General features: G+C 42.7%; 1 protein-coding gene across 5 annotated transcripts in view; it reads right to left on the minus strand.

Moving 5' to 3' along the window:
- Positions 1-8,286, minus strand: part of MTUS1 (microtubule associated scaffold protein 1) — a 120,104-nt gene extending 111,818 nt beyond the window's left edge. For all 5 annotated transcript variants that reach the window (XR_009958401.1, XM_062575642.1, XM_062575639.1 and 2 more), the window contains exon 1: positions 8,203-8,286. The gene's annotated coding sequence lies outside the window, so the exon portion shown is untranslated. The remainder of the gene's footprint in view (positions 1-8,202) is intronic.
- Positions 8,287-12,023: the final 3,737 nt, after the last annotated feature.

Consider the following 12,023-nt stretch of genomic DNA (forward strand, 5'->3'; position numbering starts at 1 on the left):
TAGTTCCTACATTGCAAACTTACACATATCTGAAGTACACCTGTGACACTGCAAGCAGTATATATATCGTCCAACTACAAATATGTGGTAAGTACCTGAAGCAGTTATGCATCTAGATTGTACTGTGTGACAACAGGAAAAAAAACACTAAATTTCTTTAGACATTTTCTAGATATCTACAATCCAATAAAAATACAAAGTCAGCATTAAAGATTGCCAAAAGCTGATTTGCAGAGGTGAAACTGGCAGACAAGTTGCACTTAGATAGCATTGCAGCAGTGGAAAATTATTATAGGCTTTCCCAGATTAGATAATAATCAAGCATAGAGTAATGGTTTTAAGATCCTAGTCTACTAACAAGAGGAAAGCAATACACAGTGCTTAAATCAGATGAGAAAATGCCACAACAAATACAGCCTACTTAAGGTACCAAGAACCACTAAGCCTGTACATCCAGAAGTAGCCTGAACCATATGGCCATTAACAAGCAATATCAAAGGTAAAGGTTATGCTACTATGCAACACAGACTAGATGGACTCAGCAGGGACAGCATCAGCAGGAAACTCTTCTCATGCATAAGCAGGGCCAACAAAGCATCAGGAGCTTAAGTTACAAGTCAGAAGTAGTAATTTACTCTCATGACTGCTATCCAAAAGGTGGAAAGGAGCAGAATGTCAGACAAGCATCCCTTTTCCTTCTTCCCTAAATGATAACAAAACACTGCTTTGAACATGTGCGTTAGCAAGACTGAAAGCTGCTAAGCCTCTCAGGGAATCACGGAGCCTGCATTCAAAGTTGGAGTAAGCGTAGCCTGATTTCAACTAGTTAATCTACAAAAGCAGGACAGGAACACCTGTAGCAAATTGCACAGAACCAAGGAGAAATATGCATGTCATTAGAGAAAACAGGGAGTCTTTGTCAAGCATGCCAAATGCACTTGTACAATCTTTACAGAAGTTTTTTCCCAAACAGCCAGTTCAGACCTCCATGCTGAATGTATGTACTACTGTTGTTATAAAAGGACAGTATAAGAAATTGGCACTGAAATTAACTGGTCAAGATCACTTTTTAAATCTTGCAATGTGCTTAACCCATAATCCCAGTAACAAAGATACAATCCATAACAAAAATTTCTAGTTTTACCTTCCATAATACAGAAATCCTAGTATTACATACATTTTGTTATAAAAATTAGTTATCAAAACAACTGGGCCTTTCAGCCTAGCAGTTTTCAGGTTTTTTGAGCTTCATCGTCTTTAATTACCAGCTTCACCACCAATTTCCAGATAGAGGTGGGGTGACAGATCAAAATAGACTCATTCATTTTTCATGACTGAAGACTAATGGCCTATTTAATTCCAGTTTCTGGGATGATTACAGATTTATTTAATTGACAAAAGAGCACTTACTATAAACCATATTTTCCTAAAAGCAGGACTTTTCAGATTATTTGAACACTTTGCTATTTGGGGTTAACAGGAGCCAAAGCAGTGCAAATCACCAGGAAGTTTACCAAACATTCAAATAAATCCTAGCAATGAAGATTTAAGAGTAGTCCATGCTTTGTGACAAGTCACACTATTGCAAAAAAAGTGTTTAATCCCCAAGTGATATCAAACTGCATATGACATGACACTCCTAACAGCACTGCCTGTGGCAGTAACGACTGTCAAAGTCTTTTAAGCCAAATTTCAACATATCCTGCAATTCTTCTTGAAAGACGATCACAAAAATTCAAGAACAGGACAGCGTTCTGACATTCGTTAAGAATGTTTTATGCTGACTGATGATTTAAATGTTGATTACAAAGAATCTTAATATAGAAATGCATATAAGCATATTGCTTTTGTTTATACATCAGCATCTCACAAAAGCAATACCCTGCTTCACTGTGCTTCCAAAAGTTCACAGTTAATGAGTTTACCATAAATTGTAATTTTATTAAGCCATTTAAAGGTAAGGTAGACACCTAAAACTACCAGTATGGAATACTGCAGCTACAGAGAAGTGACAGGCTAAACTGCATGGAATTTAAAACTTTGGAAGTAATTGAACAAACAAGATAAAACCCACAATAATTATGATTGGAATCTGTCAAACTGGACAAACAATCCTTCATGGTTCTCCAAAACAGGACACTCAGTAACAACCAGTGGTGTATATAGCTATTGCTCCACAAAATGGAAGCATTATTGATCAAAGGCTAACCTGGTTTACCAAAACTTCAGAAATTTGAGATAAAGCTAATACAGACAGAACTCCAAATTTATAGATTGCACATGCCACTTTTCTGCAAAATAATTATTCATGAAGCTATTTGTGCTTCAATGGGGGGGGGGGGGGGTGCGAAGGCCACCTTTCCTGTTAATTTTTCCCAGAAAAAATGGAAGATCTCTTCCCCAAGCTATTCTAAGGACATTTGATACATCTTGGCTTCAGCCAGATACAAGGAAAGGCAGGTCAAATGGGAGGTAACTAAACTCACTGAGTGTATGAATAATGCAAGAAGTAGCATTTAGAAAATTGCATAGCGCTTGCAGACAGAACTAGAGTCTGTATGCAACCTGCAGCCACACTGAATAGCTATGATCCTGTACACAGGCAGGATGACTTATCAGTTCAATATAATTTTAGAAGCAAGGGGCACCAACTGCTTTATGATCAATTTGCTTGAGTCTCTTGTCTTCCATCTGAACAAATGTACTACTAAAAACTGAAATTGGTATGAATGTTGAATTCTACAATAACTCTTGCCTACAGAGCTGTAAATGGCTCACCCATCCCAGCTCAAGCTAGTTCTTTCCAAAGAACAAAGTGATCTGCAAGGGTATCCAAAAGAGGCTACAGCATCTCCATCCTTGGAGGTTTTCAAGACTCAGCTGGACCACTGGCACCAGCCACAGGCAAGCCAATCTAGTAGCGGCAGTAGTCATACTTCAGCTTAGAGGCTGGACTAGGCGATCTCCAAAAGTCCCTCCCAGCAAACCTGTCATCATTCTGTTAATTAAAATATTAGTTAAAGCAACACACACACACACACTCAGAGAAAGTTTTCTGCTATCACCCCTTGGCCTCTCTTTTAAAGCCATATTGCTGGCAATTCAAATATCTCTAGTAACCGCAGTCTGCATGGGATATATTTCACTACTGCTACAACATTTGAATCTGATACTAAGAACAAGCATTTAAACTTCATCCAAGAACTGATCACTATTGCAGACTAAGCATGCCGTGCATAAATCATTGTCAGGGACATCCTCCATCTACATCTGCAGTTTCAAATGAGTTTCGCTTCCTTATCCTGAAATTCTACATCTATCTTACCTCTAGATTTATCAAAGAGTAGCAGCACCTGGCTCACTAGAAACATAGGCATAAACCGTCAAGTAAAATTAAGAAGGTACATCACATTTATTGTGAGAACAGGTATGCAAATGAACAAATTGACAGAAAAGTCCCCATTATTGCTTCATGATAAAGAGTATGGGCAGATGAATAAGTTATCACAATTTTATCAGACTGTACATTGACATACATGTTGGAAAGCAACAACGGATAGGAACCTTTATTTCAGTGTCACGCAGCAAGAGTTCTCAAACTCCTCTAGAATCATGTTCCAGCAAAATCCTCAGATTTTACAATTGGATATATTATTACAAATATATCTAATTATTATTTATTTGGATAAAACGGATTGCTGCAACTCAGTGTACGCTGAGGATACAACCAGTCAGTACCTCTCTCTAGGAAACACAGCTAGAACTCAAATAGGCAATGACCTTAGTTGAAACAGAAGTCTAATACTCCCGCTCACACTCATTGAAGAGTACTACCATATTCAATTAAAACTGATCACTAACAGCATTTTTTTGGCCAATCATGTTAATTTACTATTGAAGTTGACCTCACAAAAGTCAAAGAAGAGCCATTTCAAAGATCATTCCCTGCAAGGCCTCACAATCCGTTAGTGCAACCAAACATAAACAAATCCAAAACACACACTGTGGACATCATACATCACCAAGAGATCAGGGAAAACAGAGCTGCTTAACATAGCTACTAATAATAACTTATGTTTCCTAGTATAAGTATTCTTCTTTCACAGTATTCCCACCTTCCAATAGCCCTACTGAGCTGGGATCTCACCCGTGCCTCACTAGTTGGCACGACTGGCTCAAGCACAGCAAAGAAACTACCTTTTGAAGCAAGATTTTGTTGTTTATCTGTTTTTTTTATTATTTTTTTCTTCCCCTGCTAGAGAGAGAGCATAGAAAGCTACAGCAAAGGATTTAAAATTATTAGGAATATCAAGCACTGGAATAAAGTTATACACTACAGACATTTAGAATGTTTTACCACATCCCAGTGAGTTTGTTGCAGAGCTTGTGGCCACTGTCACTCTAAGTACACAAGACAGCAACTGGATGCATGTCCAATATGGTCTGCAGTAGGAACTTGTTCATGAAAACCTAGTGCATGTTATAATATAAGTACCAGAAGGCAAGATGTTGAATATATTAGAATATTTAAGACTTGTGCAAGAGAATGAAACTATCCTGGACATACATTGTTGCATGATACCATGCATCTGCATTTATATTATTTGCGAAAATTAACTAAAACCTAAAACTAGTTTTAGAATATGATACTTAAGTTCATTAAAAAAAAAGTGAAAACTATGCAAATACTTAAAGTTCGTTCAAAGCATGTTGGCAGCTTCTTATTTAGATTTCAGTAACCTGGAAAAACTAAAATAAACCAGGAGAACAAAACTGAAGTGAAATAACAGACCAGAGAATTAATAAAACTGAGTGATTAAAAACAACATATCAACATATCACAACTATACATCAACAGTTTGGGTTCTTCCTGACACAAACTTCACAGAATACTAGCTGAAACAGTCAGATATAAAAAGGCAGACACTTGGCTTGCAAGGTGTCAGAATAATTAAAGATCAATACAGCTAATCCAAAAAGGGGCAGGGGGGAAGGGGAAAAAAAAAATCAATGAAATAAGCAAAGCTGGAGTTAACATAGGTACTAGGAGCGGAAGAAATCCTGCAGTTCAGTGGGAAGTTAAATCCTAGCATAGCTTTTTAGTACCGCAGGTGAGAGGGGAGAAGCTCACGTAGAAAGCTAATAAAGATTCACTATTAATATTGTTATGTAACTTATGGGATAAAAAACACAGTTTTTCATCAATTAATAAGTACCACTATGCATAGCTAATCTATTCTGCTGAATAACCTCAATGAATACAGAAAACAGGAAAATGGAAAACTGAAGTCTTCCCTTGCTCTTATAAAAGGAACAGATGAGTCCAAAGACATTTTCATAAATGAATCAGGAACAGGAAACAATTCTATAGTGGAAGTATTCTCTTAAAAAGAGCTTATTGTTCTCACTTTTATGGTTGTTCAAAAGAAACTGTAAAACAAACAATCATTTACACTTCACAGACACTGAAGCAGCACCGACTCTTGTTTCGTTTTTCTTAAGAAACCAAGCAAAGCAGAATAAAGAGCATTAATCTTGTACAACTTTAGCTCCAAACTCCTTTACTAAGCCTGATCATTCCAGAAACTTGCCAGGTAATCCTCTGAATCCATGGCATACAGTAAACTTTCAAGGCTCTTGTTTTTCCCAGTTTAACAGTGAATCAGGATATATCATATATTTAGAATTAAGGAAAATAACCTAAACAGAAATTGGGACTTCTGGGTCCAACTTATCATGAGGCACATGGCACTTTTGCTCACATAGGCACCTCCAAACAAACTGTAAAGTATCTCCTATCATAATACAGTTGTAGCACATTTTAATGTGTTATGTATAAAACATAGTATGTTATAAATTTCTATATGTGTACTTACTACCATCCAGTCCTCCATTACCAGATGGCTAAATTGCATTCCATAGTTTCCATTACAACTCTTAATTCTTTTTTTAGACTGCCAAGATCAATAGCTATCTGACAAGCTAGATCCCAGAAGAATGCTAAGTCTTGCAATTTAAAAACAAGCCTCATGGTAATTGACATCTTTTTGTAATAACTTGTCTCTATGGTAGAATCTTTGTTCTTCAAAAAAAGAAGAAAAAAAACACACTTTCATACATGATTGCAGACAAAAGTTTAAAATCACAAAATGCAAAAGCTAGAGGTGAGATCCCCAAGGGTATTTAGAGTATCATTACTCTTCACTTTGTCTTGACTAAGGTCTTGATTTTGTCATAGTCTTTCCAATGCATTATTGTAGATCTAGTCTTAGAACTGAAATGAATACCTCAGAAGTGCTCAAGTAAAATACAGCAAAGTGGGAAACCAAGCTATGAATCCAACAGTAAGGCTTGCTGTTTGTGTAATCTAAATTGCTCAAGAAGACATCATGAAGCCAGTTTTAAGATAACATCTACTACAACTTTAATATTTTTTTCAAATATTTTCAGACTGTAGAATCTTCATATATGGAGTTGCGACTCCACTGGGTGGAAAAAATGTGCTAAACAAAGTTATATCATCAGAACTACCTGATTATTATAATTTTTCTAGCCACAGTTCTGAGGCAGACTGACCTCAGCAAGAAGTCTGGATTCTGCAGAGCAACTACATGAATTTTAAATATAGCTTTGTTAGCAGACACACAATTAAGCTCCATTAAAAAAAAAAAAAGCTTAAAAAGCAAACTATTATTACTTGTCTGCAATAATTAGCCTTAAGAGAACTAAGCTAGCCCAGTGGCCTGGTATAGAGTCATGCCAGCCAGCCACTACAATTCAGCACTGTGGTTCCACAGGAGGACACAGTGCATGTCACAAGGAATAAACAGTTTTTAATACCCATCCTATTAAGTAATCCAGGCCGTGAACTGTATCTGGCTCTGTCATACACTTCAAAAAATCTGAGTGATACCAAGCAAGTTGAAGCTCTTCTGCTCCCACAAAAACAACTTTCATAATATAAAAAGTTCACCTCTCCTCACATTAGGAGAGGAGTTATTATCATGTACTAAGTTAATTTAGAAAAAGGAGATAGCAGAAAATTATTAATCATAAAAACCTAATCAACACAGTCCAAGTATTACCTGTTTTTTTTTTTTTAAGCAAGCACAGTACTAATTACATAGCATAAATTAGAGCAAGCTTAAGCATTATGATCAGCCTTATAACATGTAGGAAATGACCATTTCACTGCCTCAGTTAAAGTTACCTGCCACAGCATGAGACCTGACCTCGTGGGTAACTCCCTCCCGTGGGGTTTAACCCAGCTGTACTGTCTGTTGCACCACAGGAGTAAAATAAACAAATAAAACCAAAGCACAGCCTGAGTCCCAGCAGCAGACTGTCACAGCTGCATCTGAAGCAAAAGCCGACTCAGCCCTGATACTGACAGGATGCTTGATCTCTGCTGGGATCATGAACTGGAAGTTTACTTTTATTAAAAAAAATAAAGAAAAATAAAAAAAGGAATACGAATCCGCACTCTCGCCTTGGCCTTGGAACAATGGTATCAAGTTTAAGCTCAATGCCCTTTTCAAACGCCAGCTCTCCTCCCCTTGCCAACCTTGTGTCGTATAAATAGAAGCAAACGGAGGAGTAAGCATTCAAGATATTCTTTTAAAGTCGCCAGCGTCCGAGCTTTTGCTGCGGGACTCGATCAGCCCAGGTGCACGGCAGCAATCAGCACCAGAGTTCAAACGTTTCATATACAACACTAGTGCTCACCTGGTTAAAACCTGCACCAGCAATGAGGAATTTCTTTTATTTATTTTTTCCCCCCTTCTCTCTCTCTCTCTCCTTTTTAGGGACACCCCCCCAAGGCCCGCGGAGGAGGCTTTTACAGCGGCGCGCCTCGCCGCAGCTCACCGCGCAGAGGCTGCGGCAGCACCTGCGCGCTCCGCAACGCCGCCGCGGCTCCAGGGCGGCTGCGTCCTTCGGGAAAACTTGTGCAGGGTTAATCACGAAAAAAGATTAAAGAAGAAGAAAAGAAAGAGAAAAGAAAGAAAAACAGAGCTCATCGTGACAGCCGTCTCCATGAAGCCTCTGAGGGGAGGCAGCAGCGACCCGTTTCTGCGCGCAGCAGCCCGGACGCAAAACTTCGCGGAGTGGGGAGCGCGGCCCGTGCCGCGGTAACGGCCCGCGCTTGGGGCCGGCGGGGGGGAAAGTAAGCGCACACACGCACACAGAAAAGGAGGTACTTACGCCGCCGCTTAGACACCCCCCTGCCCCTGCGTTACGCAGTCTGAGGAAACCCGAGCCGAGCAGCGGCGGCGGCCGCAGCCGGCCCCTCCGCTCCCGCGGAAGCGCCGCGGCCCCTCGCCAGCGCGGCCGCAGGAGCGCGGTGCGGAGCGCGGCTCGGCTCGGCTCCGCTCCCCGCCGCACGCTGCGGCCGGGCCGCGCCGCGCCTCGCCCGGGAGCCGCCCCGCAAGCGGCTCCGCGCCCCCTCGCGGGCCCCGCCGCTGCCGCCCGCCCCGGCCCGGCCGCACCTGCGCCAGCCCCGCGGCGGGGCGTGCGGGGCGGGGCGCGGCTGGCTCCTCACCTCAGCCCGCTCTCGCCCTCCTCACCTGGCGCCGGGCCGCGGCCGCGGCCGCCCCCGGGCGGCGCTTTTGTGGGCGGGGGCCGCCGCCGCCCGGGGCGCGGGGCGGGTGGCGGCGGGGAGAGGAGCAGGTAGCTCGCGGGGAGCTGAACTGGGTCAACGCCTAAAAATACCGCGGCGAGCGGCGGAGCGGGGCGGCTCGCAGGGCCCCTCCGGCGCGGCCCGGCGCGGCGCGGCCCGGCGCGGCGGACGGGCCCGAGGGAGGCGTGCGGCCCGCCGCAGGCTGCCGAGCTCGGCCCACCGAGTGCGAAGGGCGCTAGCTCGGACTTTACAGCTAATGACTGCAAAACCTCTTTTGATTTTATTTTTAAGCAGGCGGATCTCGCGGCCGGGGGGATGCCGCCCGCCGCCCCGCTCGCCTCGGCGGCGCGATGCCGCACGCGTGCTGATCTTCTAGTTCATGCTCGTTAAGAACAAGAACCGCAAATGCTGCGCGTGAGGAAAGGTGTCGGATTTAATAGTAGCTCTTACAACTTTAACTCCGCCTTTTGCCACTCTGCCCTCAGTATTACTTTGTGCCACTTTTTAGTGCTTAACTTCCTGGATTTAAGTGGTGGTGGAGCCTCTGCTTCCCTCCAGGATTCGTCCTCTTGCGGGACTGTATCGAATGACTTAACTCTGCTAATGTCGTGTGTCTGAGGCCAGCTCCTGTGCCTGCGAGACCCCGGGGGGAGCGGAGCAAGAGAGCGGCCGCAGCTGCCAGAGCGGCTCGCAGAGGCTGGGAGAGGGGTGCTGTGCCTGAATGCAAACATGAGTGAAAAAAGCTGCCTTTTTGTCAGAAATGAGGCAGTTGCAGTGAAGGACACTGGATGAACAAATCCTCAGTGCGGTCTGAATAAACACGGCCTGTTTCCTTGGGGGGAGTAGTCGCCGTCCCCAAGGAGAAGTGGGTGGAATTTCCCCACAGAAAGTCCTCAGTTGACAGGAAGGAGAGGCAGGGAAGGGAGCGCAATTTCGGCTCTTACCCTGCTGTGGAAGAAGAGGACGCTCGCTCCCAGGCAGGCTGCATGAGGTAGTACTGCTCTCTAATACTCGGTGTTTCTTGTGACCTGAGGTTGCTGTATTGCACCTTGAAGTACGAGCGTGGCTGCATAGAGCTCCTGCGTGTCTCCATGTGCTGCGCTACTAAAACTTCCCCTCCTAAAACATGTCCTCGCGGAGTCAGGGGGGGCAGCAGAGTTCAGGCTTTCTCCAAGGGGCCTGCTGGGTTGGGATGGTGAAGGTACCCCTCGTGACAGGCTCCCTGATCCCACAGCGTACCCGCTGGGGGTCTGCCACAAAAGCGGTGCCTTCAGCTGGTCGCTCTGCCCGTAACAGAAGGCAGAGGGGCAGAAACTTCTATTCAGCTTTGCAACGCAAAAAGGAAATTTCTCCCAACCTAAAGTCCACAGAGAAGAAGCTTTTAAGTATCAGTAAAGCTGGGGAAACTTATCTTACAAGTCTGGTACGCTAAGACATAGCAGCCTTGAGGCTTGCAATGTATCTATATTGGAATCTGTAACTAAGAGAGATTTGGTGACTCCACACGAAATGCTTTCTTGACATTATTCACATTGATTCCCTACCTCCCACCCCCACCCTGCTACTATATACAGTTGCTGGCTATTTATATATGTGATGAATATGATTCAGAATTAAACATGCCAAAAAGACACTGCATCTTTCATCCTAATAATTAAAAAAAAGGAGTATAGCATGATTATTTGATTTTGTCACCACATGAAAGAGAACTATTTGTTTTTATTGTGGTTAACTTAGTAGTAACAAACAAAATACCTTATTCCTATCCATGAAAAGCAATCTTGCCCATCTTTATGGGCTTGATCCAATGTGTGCTGGAATCAGTGGTATTATGCATGGGCTTTCAATTAGCATCTGATTGCAAATCTAATGAGCTGGATTAGAGCATGAGTGCACTCACACTGCAAGACTGAACATTTTACAAGACTTTGACACCCTGAGACGGAATAATGCCAATCTTTAGTGAGGATCTGCACAGTGCTTCAGATCTTGGAATCCTTTGGAACTGTGGTTGAAGCACTCTGGCAGAAGCCCTCTGGTGTGGCTGGACGTGTGGAGAGAGGAACATTGTGAGATTTTTGTGGTGTCATTAGGTTACTGCTCATGTGAAATTGAGTGATAGATAGTTTACATAGCCGTATAGCAAAGTTCACAGGCATGGCTCCAACTGTATATATCAAGGCTAATCTCAATTACAACGTAAAAATGTCTCCATATTTGTCACTGTAGAGATGGTCTGGAACATATCGACTGATTGCTACAGCTGGAAGCTTGTCATGTTAATCTTTATCCCGCTAAAGATCACAGTTCATTCAGTGTTCCCTGCAGCCATTCCGCTTTGATGGTGCTCTCATTTTTCCTAGTTTTGTTGTTTGTCTAGGCCTTTCAAACAGCAATAACCAAGGGGAAAAATCAATTGTTAAATACAACAATTGTGTTCTTTTAAAATGAGGTATTAATGAGAGAATGTGGGAGCAGTTTTGCTGGCATTTCTTTAAAATCTTCCCACCTTCATCTTAGGTGGAATTCAGGCTGGCAGTGACATTTGAAATCATTACATAGGGGAAAAGTTCATCAAATCCCATCAAGGAGGGTTTCAAAGAAATGGCCAAGGACTCTCAAAGGAGGAAAGAGAAGGAACTAGAGAGGCCACTGAGGTCTGTATAATTTACATCTTTTTGCATCATGTGCTCTTGGAAGTCCCTTTCCTGGAATTCTTATCAAAAGCTGCTGGCAAAACAGTTGTTCTGATCAAAACCCCGGGACAGCCCTTTCCTCTGCTGCTAAGTAGCCATAAAATGGCTTTTGCTTCTCTGCTTCTTTTTTGCTCCTTGGTTCTTCTGGTCAGTGCATTGGGATTTTCATAAATGTAGGAGCAAGAGTGAAGTGTCATTTCTCTTAATGTTGGAAAAGGAGCAAAAGAAAGGCGAAAGAAGGTAAAAAATCTCAGGCAAGGAAAAGAAATGGAAGACAGAAGAAGACATGGGGGGAGGAACCCAAGACCTCAAGGAGGAATAAAGCAAGGGAGAAAATTAGAGAGAACAGACCAAGGGGTAAATAAAGGCATAAGTGAAATATTAGAATAGGTGGGAAGGGGAAGGAATGAATCAACAATTTTCTATACTCTTTAATCTTATTTCTTGTCAATAAGAGTTAATGGTAGTCAGGATTACACACCAGGCAGTACCACTGAAGGGGCCTAGAAAGGAAAACTACTCTGAGATAGGTGTATGGTTGTCTTTAATCAGGTATGTGATTGCAGCTGGTGTAAATCCAATGATTAGTACCGAGTAACTTGTTGCAGTAAAAATGCAGCAGCACAGGATGGCCAAGTCTGTGTTTTGCTGGTATTCTGGGTAATGGGTGATTTTGAATAGGGTATTAGGGAACTGACTCGGCTTCTGCT

The sequence above is a fragment of the Rhea pennata genome, chromosome 4 (genome assembly GCF_028389875.1).
Source record: "Rhea pennata isolate bPtePen1 chromosome 4, bPtePen1.pri, whole genome shotgun sequence".
Lineage (NCBI taxonomy): Eukaryota > Metazoa > Chordata > Aves > Rheiformes > Rheidae > Rhea > Rhea pennata.